This window comes from Catharus ustulatus, chromosome 1 (genome assembly GCF_009819885.2).
Source record: "Catharus ustulatus isolate bCatUst1 chromosome 1, bCatUst1.pri.v2, whole genome shotgun sequence".
Lineage (NCBI taxonomy): Eukaryota > Metazoa > Chordata > Aves > Passeriformes > Turdidae > Catharus > Catharus ustulatus.
The window spans coordinates 137,786,228-137,799,334 of NC_046221.1; positions in this window are offsets into that span (position 1 = coordinate 137,786,228).

The following is a 13,107-nucleotide window of genomic DNA, read 5'->3' on the forward strand; positions in this document are numbered from 1 at the left end:
TTGTGTAAACTACACTGCATCTCAGGAGCAATCCTGGGAATATGGCACTCAAAGTGTCTCAGAAAAATGTGAATTAGTGTACTTCTGTGCTGCACAGCTGGTTGGTCATCACCTGCTGTGATGATCTCACATGTGCCAGAGCTGTGCACGCTGTGCTGCTGTACCCAGTCTGCAAATGTGTTGGCAGGGACACATTCTGTGGTCCTTGGTGCTAAAACACTTCAACCACCTCCCAGCCCAGTAAATGGTGTGTCCTTGCTTTGCTGTGTTGTGGTCTCCACATCCTCTTGGCATCTTGGGCACACTCAGCCATCTGCACCTCTAAATCCAGTTTTACTGTTGTTTGCATTTGGGAAACAGGGTTTGTCTTTCATTTTATCCCCGCTAGAAACTCGGGGAGATGCCACAGTGGTTTGGCCTCAGAGATGCCAAGAGATGTCCAGCGAGGCAGGCAGGGACCAGGTAGGGATCAGAGGGATGGGAACAAGCTTTATCCCAGCACCAAGAGGAGGGCTGGAACTGCCCATGAGAGGGCTGCCTTTGAGTGGTTTCTTCGTTTCAGCTCCATTTAGCCTTGGTACTCTAACTTGATATATTTAGAAAGTGTTTAGTTCCCTGCTGAAATACATGTCTTATGTCAGTGAGACAATTCCCATCTGAGGATGGTCTCCTGCTGCCCCTCCAAGCCCAGAGCAGCGCTGGGACCAAGCAACCAGCTCACTGACTTAAAATCAGAGGAGGTCCCATCTGAGGATGGTCTCCTGCTGCCCCTCCAAGTCCAGAGAAGCGCTGGGACCAAGCAACCAGCTCACTGACTTAAAATCAGAGGAGGTGGAGTCCCAGTTGCTGAAACTAGTACAGAGCCTCAGGCAGGGCAGCGTGCCCAGGTACAGAGGTATCCTTGCACTTAAAAACCTGTGGTTCTCCAATTTTCATCTTCTGGTTTACATGCATTAGGTTGTTGCCAAATAAAAGAATTCTTCAATAATTTTTTTTCTGGATGGGATCTACGGTGCTGTCAAGTCTGAACTGCTTGAGTGTCCTCATCCTCCAAGTGCTCTCCTGAGGGGCTTTTCCTGCAACGGGATGGCCCAGGGCAACCCAACCCATCCTTGATCCCCTTCTGATCACTGAGGATCTCCCAGAAGAGAGGAGCCCTGGGCAAAAAGAGGCTGGTTCCTTGAGACATCCTGCACAGAGCCGGCCAAAGCCCAGAAGCACCCAGATGTTCTCTGACAGCTTAAAACAACCTTGTGCTCATCTTCTGCCATGTCTTCCTTAAAGTAGGACTGTCTTTGGATGTTTCAGCCAATGTGTAAATTGCCAGTTAATTCTGTCCAATTCTGTCCTAGAGATAAGAAAATGCTTCCAGCAACTGGGAAGTCTACATGTCTCTTTCATGTCAGTGTACATGCCATCTACATATTACCACGATAAAAAAATTATTTTCAATAATTGTTTTTTGTTTTTCTAATTTGGAAGTGTTTATCAAACATTTCAGCATTTTCTGTGTCTCTTTTCCACTTTTTTAATTAAAAAAAGAAGAATCCACAGGACAAGATGTAGAATTTCCTGTTAAGAAAATTGGAATAAAATATTTACTTTCAAACCTCATTAATCACTACAGTTTCAGTGCATCTGGGGATCTGCGGTTTCATCCTCCCCTGCAGTCCACACTCTCTAACCCACTGTATCTTCTGTAGAGCACAGAGGTCAGATTGTGTCTTGGCAGTGTTATTCTGTACTTTACTATTACCAGAAATACTGTTTGCTGATTTTCTGTTGACACCCTGAATTTGCCCTGTCAATTTTCTTTGCTTTGTAACAGGCATTTTAGCAAATTAAATGTTCGTTCAAGCAAATTATTTATTTTCTATTTGTTGCTTTCCCATCCTTCCTAATCAGCCTGTTGTTTTTCATGGTTGAATAAGTGTAAATAATTAGCACATCAAAAAAATCTGATCTCTCTGATTAAAAATTGTTGAGACTGAAAAGGAGGCTGCATCAATCAAATTGGTTTCTGCAATCGTTTCCCCAGTTCTACTCTGTGAAACTTTCTAACAGACTTGGGAAATACGGATAAGGCTAGTCACAACTTTTTTGGAAAAAGAAATATCTCCCCAGCTCCCTCAGATTTTTCCCCGAGGGTCTATTTATTTAGTGCTGAGCTTTGCCAGACCACTTGATACTTCTACTCTAACACACAAAAGCAGTTAGAGTATATAAATGATTCAGAGATACATTTTGAAGTAATTAAATGCAGAGCAGTGATGCAGAAAATTAGTTAAAATTAGTGTAAAATTATGATAACCACCATGCTGAGTATTGAGTGAAGTGGAAGCTGCAATGGTAGTGGAAAAAAGGGGAAGGATTATGGTTTAAGTCATGGTCCTGGAAGTCAAAAGACTAATGTTCAGTCCTAGTGTGACCTCGACCTACCCACCTAACTTGTGTTCCTCACCTTGCAAAGGGGAATAATCACTCTCTGTAACAAAAAAGGACATTTACCAACTTTTGTGAAGTGCTTCTAGATGCTGAGATGTAAAATGCACTGACACCAGGGTCAGCAGGATTTTCCTTCCTAAAAATCTTTAGGAAAAAAGGAAGCTACTTATGCAGGTTTTTTACTTTGGAAGGCATTCTCAGAGATGTTTTCAATGGTAAAGTCAGATGCTTCTTAACTTCTGGCAGAACTTCATCATCTTTGACTTTGCTCACATCCTGAGCAATTCTGTTTATTCTGTGTTTCACGTGAAGAACTGTTGCTCCTTCCTTCTCTCCAGATCCGTTCCTGTGCTCAGGGTGTAATGCTGAGCAGGATGGAGGATGAAAGCTTTTGTTGTGAACCAGAGAATAAGGCACAGCCTTGGCTGAAGGTGCTGCTGGAGCAGGACTTGTGAGACGATATCCTCTGAATTCTCCTCTTGGATGTGTCCCATAACCTCCTCGTTCCCTCTCTATACCAGCAGCCTGGATCATGTCTTGGTGACGTGGATGGGGTCGGGAGAGCTCCTTGCAGGGGTGCAACAGAGAAAAGGGATTGAAACTGTTTTGTGTCAAAACTTTTTGGTGTGCATCCAGTGGAGGCACGTGCTCAGGGCCAGAAGTCTGAATACAGCCAGGAGTCCTCTCTGGTCTGGTCTTCAGAGGAGCCCTAGGAGAGCAGTTTTATATATCCATATATGCAGATCCCCACTCTCTCTGGACCTTTTCTTTCTGTGAAACACAACCATACTCTACTATGACCAGGTTACCCTATTGTTGCAGCCATTGCCTGCAAGGCTGGGCACCTCTGCTTCCCTGAGCTTTTCCTGTTCTCTGCTGTCTCTTACCTGGTGAATTACCTGTGAGCATCTTGGAGGAAGGAATACAGTTTAATTCTGAGTCTGTGCAAGGCCTCCTGCATTGAGGTTCTGGCCCTTGCTGGTTTTTATAACATTATTTTAATGTGGGTAAAAATTATGTTGATCACTTCATGCTTGTTTCCATCAAAGCTGTCAAGCCCTCAGATTACCCCTCGGGATTTTATGCACATGTAATTCCTAGAGCAGGAGGCACTGAATGATACAGATTTAGAGACAATCTGTTTGTACCTGATGGAAAAGACGGGCTAGATCGTACTTCATATGCATGTTGTTACCAAGTATAAATGTTTCAATAATTTTTATTAACTTTTTTTAAGTTCATGAATAAAAAAAGCAAATCTATGAATGCGAGTGACAAAACAGTTATGTTGGATGTGTCCTGGGTGAAAGGCAAATTCTAGTCTTATATGTTCAGGTCAGGCTCTGGACACAGCAGAGAGAGGACAGCAAATAAGTCTGATAATAAAGCTAATGCTGTAGATGATAGTCCAACAAAATTTTGGGGAGTCCTTGTTTCTTCCTGACTTAAGAAGCAGATTCTTCTAAGGTGCGGTAGGAGCCAACAACAGAAACTATCTGAAAGCCTGGTTTGGCTCTAGGAGTTGCAAAGAAGCCAGGCAAGGTGTTTGCTGCAGTGCCTTCAGGGTCTATCAGCTACTGGGGCAAGAGGGCCAGACTTGTTTTTCCAAGAGGAAAAACAGGGAAAAGCAGGAAAAGCAGGAAAAGCCGTGGTGGGAAGAAAAAGGTGTTGGTGAGTCATCTCTTAAGAACCAATTTTTGTATGATCCAGGCCAAACAAAGCTGATTCCTACTCTGAATTTTGAACAAGGAATTTGAAAAAAAGTGGAGGTGAATTGATGGAGGAATCTTTATTGAGATGAGAGTCACCTTGATTTGTCCTTTTACCATCAGTAATGTTTTCTGATCCAGTCTAATGAGGAGTGTTTGGGAAGTAACCAGGAGGTAACCAGGAGCCAGTTGATTTTGTTTTGCTCCCTGGAGCAAAAGTTACTAAGTCATGTAGTAATTGTTGTTATTGGGGACCTCGACCTTGCCAAGGCTACCTAGCCATGAGAATATTTTGGAACTCTGTGTCCAATGAGACCGTCCTCTTCCATAGACTCCTCCACGTGCAGGGCATGATGGATGGTTCCATACTGGCAGCCATGGCACTGCTCAGGCACTAAAGGGATAGCAGAGTGAGAGGGAGGGCAGGCAAGAAGGCAAAGAAAGAGCCAGTGAAAGTGAAATGCAATGGGCTGGAAGGACAATGATGATGGAAATGGGAGAAGAGACTGTCAGTGCTCAGAAAGATGTAGTTATAATAAATCATGAATAGCATGAAGCTCTTCTGACAAAACTGGGAAGAAGAATTTAGAAGAAATAAAGAAATTAAGGAAGGTTAGAAAGAAAGATCACAAGACAGAGGATAGAAGAAAGCAGAAGAAAGGCAAGTTGTATTAAAGAGGGATACAGTGAGGAAAGCAGCATGGTGGGTGTGAGAAGGAAGAAACTCTTGGCTGGCAGTGGGTCAGGAAGGAGGAGCACACACAGAAAGCCCGTGAGTGACCAGGGCAGGGCTGCTGATGGGGAGGATGAGCAGGTACAGCTGTGGGGACTCTGCACCAGGGTTGTCTTCTGCAGGCTGCTTCCACTGGCAACTTTCAATGGGAGCCTGATTTCACTGTCAGTGAGGGGTCTTGGGATTTAGCTATTTAAGTCATAACATGCTGATGTAACACAGCTGTCAAATTGTGTAATTTACATTTATATAACCCCTGTTATTCCAATCTGGACTAAGAAAAGATTGCACCCTGCCAAAACCTTTCCTACTTGAAACATGATGAAATATTACCTCACTAACACTACATGTACTAATTAAAGTACACTAATTAGTTACTTGAGAGCCCAAAGGTTAGGCACACATGGATTACCCACTGTGATTTGCTGGGGGAAGGGGAGCACACATACAAAATAGTCTCTCTAGTGCTCCCAATGGGAACATGTCCCCCTCCCTGCCTCAAGCTGCTCTTGGCCACTTCTTTGAAGCTGCATTAAGATATGTCTACCCAATTACAAATGTAACAACAATGCCACTTACGCTCTGTAAAATCCTGTCCAGAAATTGCCACAAACTGACGTGGTGTGGGGCAGCTGGGGCTTTGGGCAGCCTTCACCTCTCTGCAGCTTTGGGTCTAGAGCATTCTCAGTGCAGGAAGATGCAAGAGCTCAAAGATGCAGCATGTCAAGTGATGTGGTCATGGCTGCACAGCCCTTTTCAGTCCATGGCTATGTTATTATTCCTTGAATGCAATTTTCTGTTTATATTAGTCCAGTGTATATAGACGCTATTAAAGAACTGGGAGGTTTGTGTTGTTGCATGTGGTACCAACTTGAAGAGAAAATACAATATCCAAAGTATCTGCCCCAGAAGGCTTGCAATCTGCGTGATTTATTGGGCAGAGAGTAATTTATTTATTCCTTTCTGGTTCTTCACTACAACAATGTAAAATATTCACTGTAAAATGTTCATGCAAGCTCCTCTCTGATGGCTGGTACTTCTTTAGTTGAATTATTTGAACTTAGAAAACAAATTTTTTTCTTTCACTAATGGATTTCCAGTAGTGTTTCTCACATGTTTCTCTTTAGCTATTTCTCTCTGTAAAAGGGTTTGAGCCATTCCCACTGGGAAATCTTTATGACTCTGTTGGAAGACAAGGTTCTGGCCCATTTTCATCTAAAATCACCATGATTTGAGTATAGGAGGCCTTAGGGCCTGGAAGTTTTAAGCCACAGTGGTCACTTCTCAGCTGATCCTTCCAGCAGTAACCTAGTCTGAGAGTTTTCCAGGGAACATAAAGTTGGGGCATAAGTTCCTCTCAGCTAGCTGAGGTAATTGAACCATGACAATTGTCACATACTTGGTGGGACTTAGTCTGCCAAGTGCCAAATAGATGAGAGGAAGCTGCTTCTCAAATCTTTCTTCTAGCCTTTTGTGAGTGATTCACCATGGGTTGCCTATACCCTTATTTATGTAAATTGTCAGTAGGTGCTGAGTGCTTCTGTCTTTCCCTTATGTACAAAATGCAAACATGTAGCTATCAATGTCATGTATTAATGAGGACATCAGCACAAGCAGAACCAAGCTCCTTCATTCCACTATGGGATTTTTCCATACCTGAAATACTCTCTCCCTTACATAATACATGTAAATGCCCTGAGCAGAATATTAGTGCAGTGTTTCTCTTAGCTTTAGTTTGCATGTTTCCACCTCTGCAAGCATGAAGTCAGACAGGTCCCAAGGGCCAAAGCCAGTATCTCAAGTGCCCTCTGGAAAGTGCTGAAGTTACCTGCTCTTTCAAAGAGGATGACTCCATGGTATACTGCCATGCTCCCCATCAAACCCCAGCTCAATGCCATGATACTTGCGTGAAGGATGATGTCTCACCTCAAGGCAGATCATACACAGATAAAAGTAAGGACTTGTGAAGAAATAGCTTTCTAAATGGGGTGAGGGAACTCATGTGGATGGAAATGGTCTTTCATCTTCTCCAATAGGGAGTCCAACACAGTGGAGGTTACTTCATGTATGATTAATTTTATTCCCTTATATTATGATGAAGTAAGCTTTCTTTGCTTCACTTATTTTGGTCTGATTGATTTCCCATTAATTTTGAAGTCCCCTTATATGCTTGAATTAAATTGTGCCCTTCAGTGTTTGCTGAATTGAGGTTACTCAGCACCTTTCAGGTCAGATTCTGAATGGTAAAATACAGATGTTGCCTCAAAATTCTTTCTGAGTTTTGCATTATCATGGTGTCTGTCTCTAAAGGTGTTATCATGCTGTATACCTCTAAAACATCCATATGCAAAGGGATTAATTTGTTGTTGTACTTAGCCTCTGCTTCTCAATGTAGGAAATTGTTTCTTGGAGCTAAGCTTCCCACTGAAGATTGCATTTGATAGATTTACTCCAGAAATTTGGCCAAGATAAATTTTAAAAGTGAAGTAATAATTTACACATGATATTTCAGGTAAAGGATCTTTTTTTTCAAGCTTCTTTGCTGTTTAAAAGTTAAATAAAGGTTTGTACTTGTTTAATTTAGCTTTGATGTATGACTTTCAGATTGAACACAGAGAAAAAAAAGAGAGATGTATATGTTTACTTAAAAAAACTCCCAAACAATACACACACACACACACACAAAATTTAGGGCGAAACCCAAACCCAACAACAAAAAATGTCAGAGAAGTCTGGAGGAAGACTTTTGTCCCATCATCCTGTTGGAGTGCATCATTCCATGCATGAGATAAACTGGTTCAAAAGTCTGCAAGTCCTGTAGGTTTCCTGAGAAATCATGGAAAAATACAGAGAGAGCAATTTGGTGCTAGGAGGATCAGCACTAGAGAGCCCTTAGGATCAGATCTTTTCTTGTGAGAGAAGCTCCAGACAAAAGGGGATGAAGTTCTGGTGCAGCAGCATGTGGGGTTTGCTTGGATGCCCTTGGTGCAGTTCCCCACTGCCCTCCAGACCCCCTCAACAAGGCAGAGACATGAGGAGGTCACTGGAAGGCAAGTGATGGTGACTCTCTTGGTGTCTAGCTCTCACACTACCAGCTCACCTCAAAAGCATCAAGAGCAGTGCTGTCTCTGTGTTACCACCAGTTCTACACAATTCCCTGCTCAGCACATTGGCTACTGACAACCCCTTTCCAAGGGACTCAACTCCTTTACCCTATTTTTGATGTCTGTAGACAGGTTAAACTCAAAACATATGGAAGAGTTGCAGCACCTAGAAGGATACAGTCCTCAGCCAATTTAGGTGCCTAACTATGCCTTTTCCTTTTTGCTGTTGTGCTTTGAACTCTTTCTAGGTTAAAGCATATATTCCAACAATAAACATCTCTGTAGGTGGGTTGGCACATAACACTCCTCATGGATGGCTTCACACTGTCTCCTGAATTATTATGGAAAATATGGCTGTGTCCACTAGAAAAAATTCTCTAGTGAGTGCCTGTTAAGATGGAGAGATGAGCTGTGTGCCTGACTCTTAATTTCCTTATGCTTCTTCTGATGAGCCCCTGGATGTGAAGAATTCTGTACTAGATCTGCTTGTACTTGTCCTGGGCATGGCTGCTGTATCCACCAGTCCACCCTCCTGCTCTTTAGGGCAAGGAGCAAGCAAAGTGTGTTGTCTGATTTCACCTCCCATCTTCCACCTATTTGAGATAATCTTTGGAAGTGTTTCGTTTTCCCGATGTTACACCTTCTGAGTACTGACTGGCTGAACAGAAAAACGGCAGGGGAATATGCTCCACGTAATTTATGAGAAAGTAACACAGAAGTAACAAAAGCCACTTTTCCCCCTGTGGTTTTTGTTACTGTAAAATGGGACTGGATGAGAATCCTGGGTATGCTTTAATAATTCTCAGATACTAATAAGAAGTGATCCAGCAGCTTGTGGTGCTTAAGATTTCAGGAACAGCAACAAATGGCTGTGACTTCTTCTAATCCACATCAACAAGACCACAAACCACTGATCTCCAAAGAAATGGTACATCCAGAAAACCTACTAGACGGTTTTATGAAGGAGTCATTGTTTTTCAAAACAAAATGAATGTGGAAAGGACAATTTTTGGCAAATAATTACATCTGTAATGGAAAACATATTGTCTCATTAAACTACACTCTTAATCTTCCTCACTTATTTATCAGCTTTTGATGGAGTAGAGTCTGGGATTTATATTCTGTCCAATGTCCCACAGAACCTTTGTCCAGTAAAAAAGGTCATCTGTAAATTTCTCATAGGCAAGTGTAACATTTTCCTACCATAACATCATCTTTAAAAGAGGGGGGAAAAAAGACACGGCATTAAAAGTTAAAAGCTGCTGTAAAGCTAAGAAAATACATTTGTTCAGCTGAGCCCACATTAAGCTTGATTTGCTTCATTTGGAAACAGCTGAAACGGGGTAATCTTGAGTTTGTAGTGAGAAATATCAATTTAACATGTAGCTGGTGTGCTAAGGGCTGCCCTGTTCCAATTAAAAATCCACTGTGTTTTTATGGTGGTATTCTGGAGGGTGTCTTGATTTGCTGATGAATGCTGACAGGACTATTAAAGCTGTGAAACAACATCACTTGAATGTGGCACAAAATGAAAGAAAGGCACTGCCATGCAGCTCTTGGGTGTTATTATCCTGATTAAAAATTGGAGCCAAAGTGAAAGCCATCCCTGGGCAATGCATTTATTTATTTATTTATTTATTTATCCCTTTAAAATGACTTCATGGTATAGGTAGCCGTATTTCCTGACAGGAAACCTTAAGGCACTGTGATTAAGTGAAGGAGCATTTCTTATTAACCCCTCTTTCTTGTGCCTAGAAGCACAGATGAAGAATGACTGAGTTTGCTGTGTGACAGTATGAATATGCAATGCTGAGAGTTGGACAGGCCCCTGAATGTTAACATTTTCTGGCACTCTTGGTTATTAAAAATCCTTCTCTCTGCAGAGTTTAGAGAGTCATGTCAGCAGACCTTTGAAATTCAATGGGGAAAGAGTCACCTGGATAGAACATAGCCTTTCATTTGTCCCCTTAAATTGCCCATGACGAGCTGAAAATACCTGTTTTCCCTTTTTTTTTTTTTTTTTTTGGCCATGTATTCAAAAACCTAGGAGTCATTTAGATGATGACTTGACCACAAGCTAAGCAGCCAAGCAAGAGCCTCACCAGCTTGGGGTTTTGGTGCCAAATCAAACATCTCTCAGGCCCTTCTGTGTGAGATGTGGGAACAGACAGGTTAGAAATAGACTTCTTTGGTCCAAACAACACTTATTTTCTATGCATGATTATAGGGTGATTTGAATTAACTTTTTCCTGTCGTCAGCCAGCACATGAACAGAGTACATGGCAGAGTTGAGCACAGGCAGAGAACTGGGCATGGCTGGGGAGCTGGGGGCAAAGAGGGATGCTGGACAGAGATGGGGCTGGCACCAGGAGTGGATGGTGCCTTCAGCCCTGAGAGGAGGGAGCCTCTTCCCAGCCTTGCAAGTGGGACAACTGGACTCACCTGATAGCCTATGCAGAAGTAGGAACAAATAAACACTCATTTTCTATCCAATCAAGATATTGATAAACTTAACTGAGGCACAAAGGGTGTGAGGAAAAAAGGTATTTAATTGTCTATATGTCAGTGCCCCTAACCTGGTAATAAAATTGTCTGTATTGCTGTCACTGCATGCTGCCCATAGAACTCACATGCCTGGAATGCAAAAGCCTGTGAACATAACCTATTTAGGAAGAGTCAAGAGGGGAAGGAGGATGGCAAGTCACATAAAATGAGCTCTTATCTCCCTTTGAGTCACAGGGCATCCTCTCCCTTTCCCTCTTTTCCTCCCCAACTCCACACCCCCACAGTTTGCACTCTGGTTTCAGGGAACTTGAAAAATGGTGCAGGGAAAAAAAACCATCTGCTTTTGTCCCAGCAATTGGCAGGTTTTCCTGGAGAGTGCATGCCTGTGGCAGCAGAGTGTGAAATGCCCTTCACTCAGGTACTGGCACTGAGAGAAAGTTGTCCCAGCAGACAGGAGGTCCCAGCTGGTACAGCTGCTTGTGGCTGGGGTCAGTGTTTCTGCACAGTGGAGAAGAGATGGATGAGCAGTGGCTTTGTCCTTAATGTCTCTCTAACCTTGAGGAAAAATAAAAAGTGTGTTTTTCTTGTTTTTCTTATTACTGTGGGCTCCCATGTACAAGAAGGTGGGGATACAGCATCCAGCATGGATGCTCATCTCATTGAAGGATCTGCTGAAGCCTAGAGATGACACAGAAAAAATCCACTCAAACCATTAAAGTGTTGTAAGGAAATGTCAATTAGCAACAAAAATGAAAATTCGGCCTTGCAAGGTATTATGTGAAGTAGCTGCACATGGGAAAAGGTCTGGTTATGTCTCTTGGAGTTCTTTGTTCCTTGCATGAGGTCATGAAAATTATGCCAAATGCTTTTCTATGAAAAAACAAGAGATGCTTTAAATTAGGATTCAACAGAATTCACAAAATCACTATAATGGGGTTTTTTAATGCCTCCCTACACTGTGTGCTGGAATGAAAAAAAAAAACATAAAATGCTAGAAATTTCAATTTTAATTATATGCTGGATCTTCCATTCTGTCACCACTAATATTGTAGATTTTTCAAGACATACTGATTTTTAAACAATTTAGCAGAACTGATCACCTATATATAGTATAATAGATTTAACCTCAGTGGATAGAAAAGAAATAATTACAGACCTACATGTCATGAAGGGCTACACACTCCTCAGGAGGGACAGACCAGGATAGTGTGGTGGTGGAGTTGTCCTCTATGTGAGGCAACATTTGGAATGTAATGAGTTCTGTCTTGGGGTGGATGATGAATAAGTGAGAGCTCATGGGTTAGGATTAAAGGGCAGAGTAGTCAAGGTGACACTGAGGGTGTTTTCTATGTGCTGCCAGTTCAAGAGGAGGAAATGAATGAGGTGCCCTGGAAGAAGCTTGAAGCAGCCTCAAAGTCACAAGAAGAGGTTTTTGTGGGGGACTTTAAATACCCTGACATGTGAAGCTATGAGAAGCCAAACAGCAAAGCACAAACAGTCCAGGAGGTTCCTGGAAAGCCTCGATCACAACTCCCTGTCCCAGGCAGTGGAGGTTTCCTCAAGGAATGGTGTGTCCAACCTCATACTAACAAACAGGGAAGGCTTTGGTGGAGATGTAAAGGTTGAGGGCAGCCTTGGCTGTAGTGACCATGAGATTGTGGAGTTCAGTGTCAGGTGAGGAGGAAGCAGGAAAGAAAGTAAGCTTACAACCATGGACTGCAGGAGAGCTAACTTTAGCCTCTTTATGGATGTTGTCGGAAGAACCACATGGCTACATGCCCTACAGGAAAGAGTGGTAAGAGTTAGCTGATATTTAAGTGTCAGTTGCTGCAGGCTCAAAAGTGATATACCCTGATGAACAAGAAATTGGTTACGACAAGAGACCTGTGTGGATGAATAAAGAACTGTCATTACTCAAGCATAAGCAGGAAATACACGAGAGATGAAAGTAGCATCAGGCCACTTAGAGTGGATATAGAAGTGGTCATAGTTACTAGAAATGAGACAAGGATGGCCAAGATCTGGTCAAGGATGTCAAGGACACCAAGAAGGGCTTCTTCAAATACATCAATGACAAAAGAAAAACAAAGGATAATGTGGGACCATTGTTAAAAGGGCGGGGAACCCTGATAACAGAGGAGCGGAGAAGACAGAGTTACCCAATGCCTTCTTTGCATTTGTCCTCACTGACAAGAGCAGCCCTCAGGGATCTCTGACCCAGGACACCAGGGGAAAGGGATGTTGGAAGGAAGACCTTTCCTTGCTCATGAAGGATTGGGTTAGAGAACACCTCAGCAAACCTGACATCCACAAGTCCATGGGCCCTGAGGGGACACATCCACAAATGCTGGCAGAGCTGGTGGACACCAGAGTCAGGCCACTCACGGTCCTCTTTGAAAGGTCATGGACATCAGGAGAGGTGCCTGAGGAATGCAAGGAAGCAAATGTTGCCCCAGGCTTCCAAAAGTCAGTTAGCTTCCCCTCAGTCCAGGAAAGGTAATGGAGAACCACATTCTGAAGACCCTCACAACCCACATGGATTACTAGAAGGGGATCAGGAGTAGTCAGCATGGAGTCACTGAAGGTCGATCATGCTTGACCAGCCTGATTG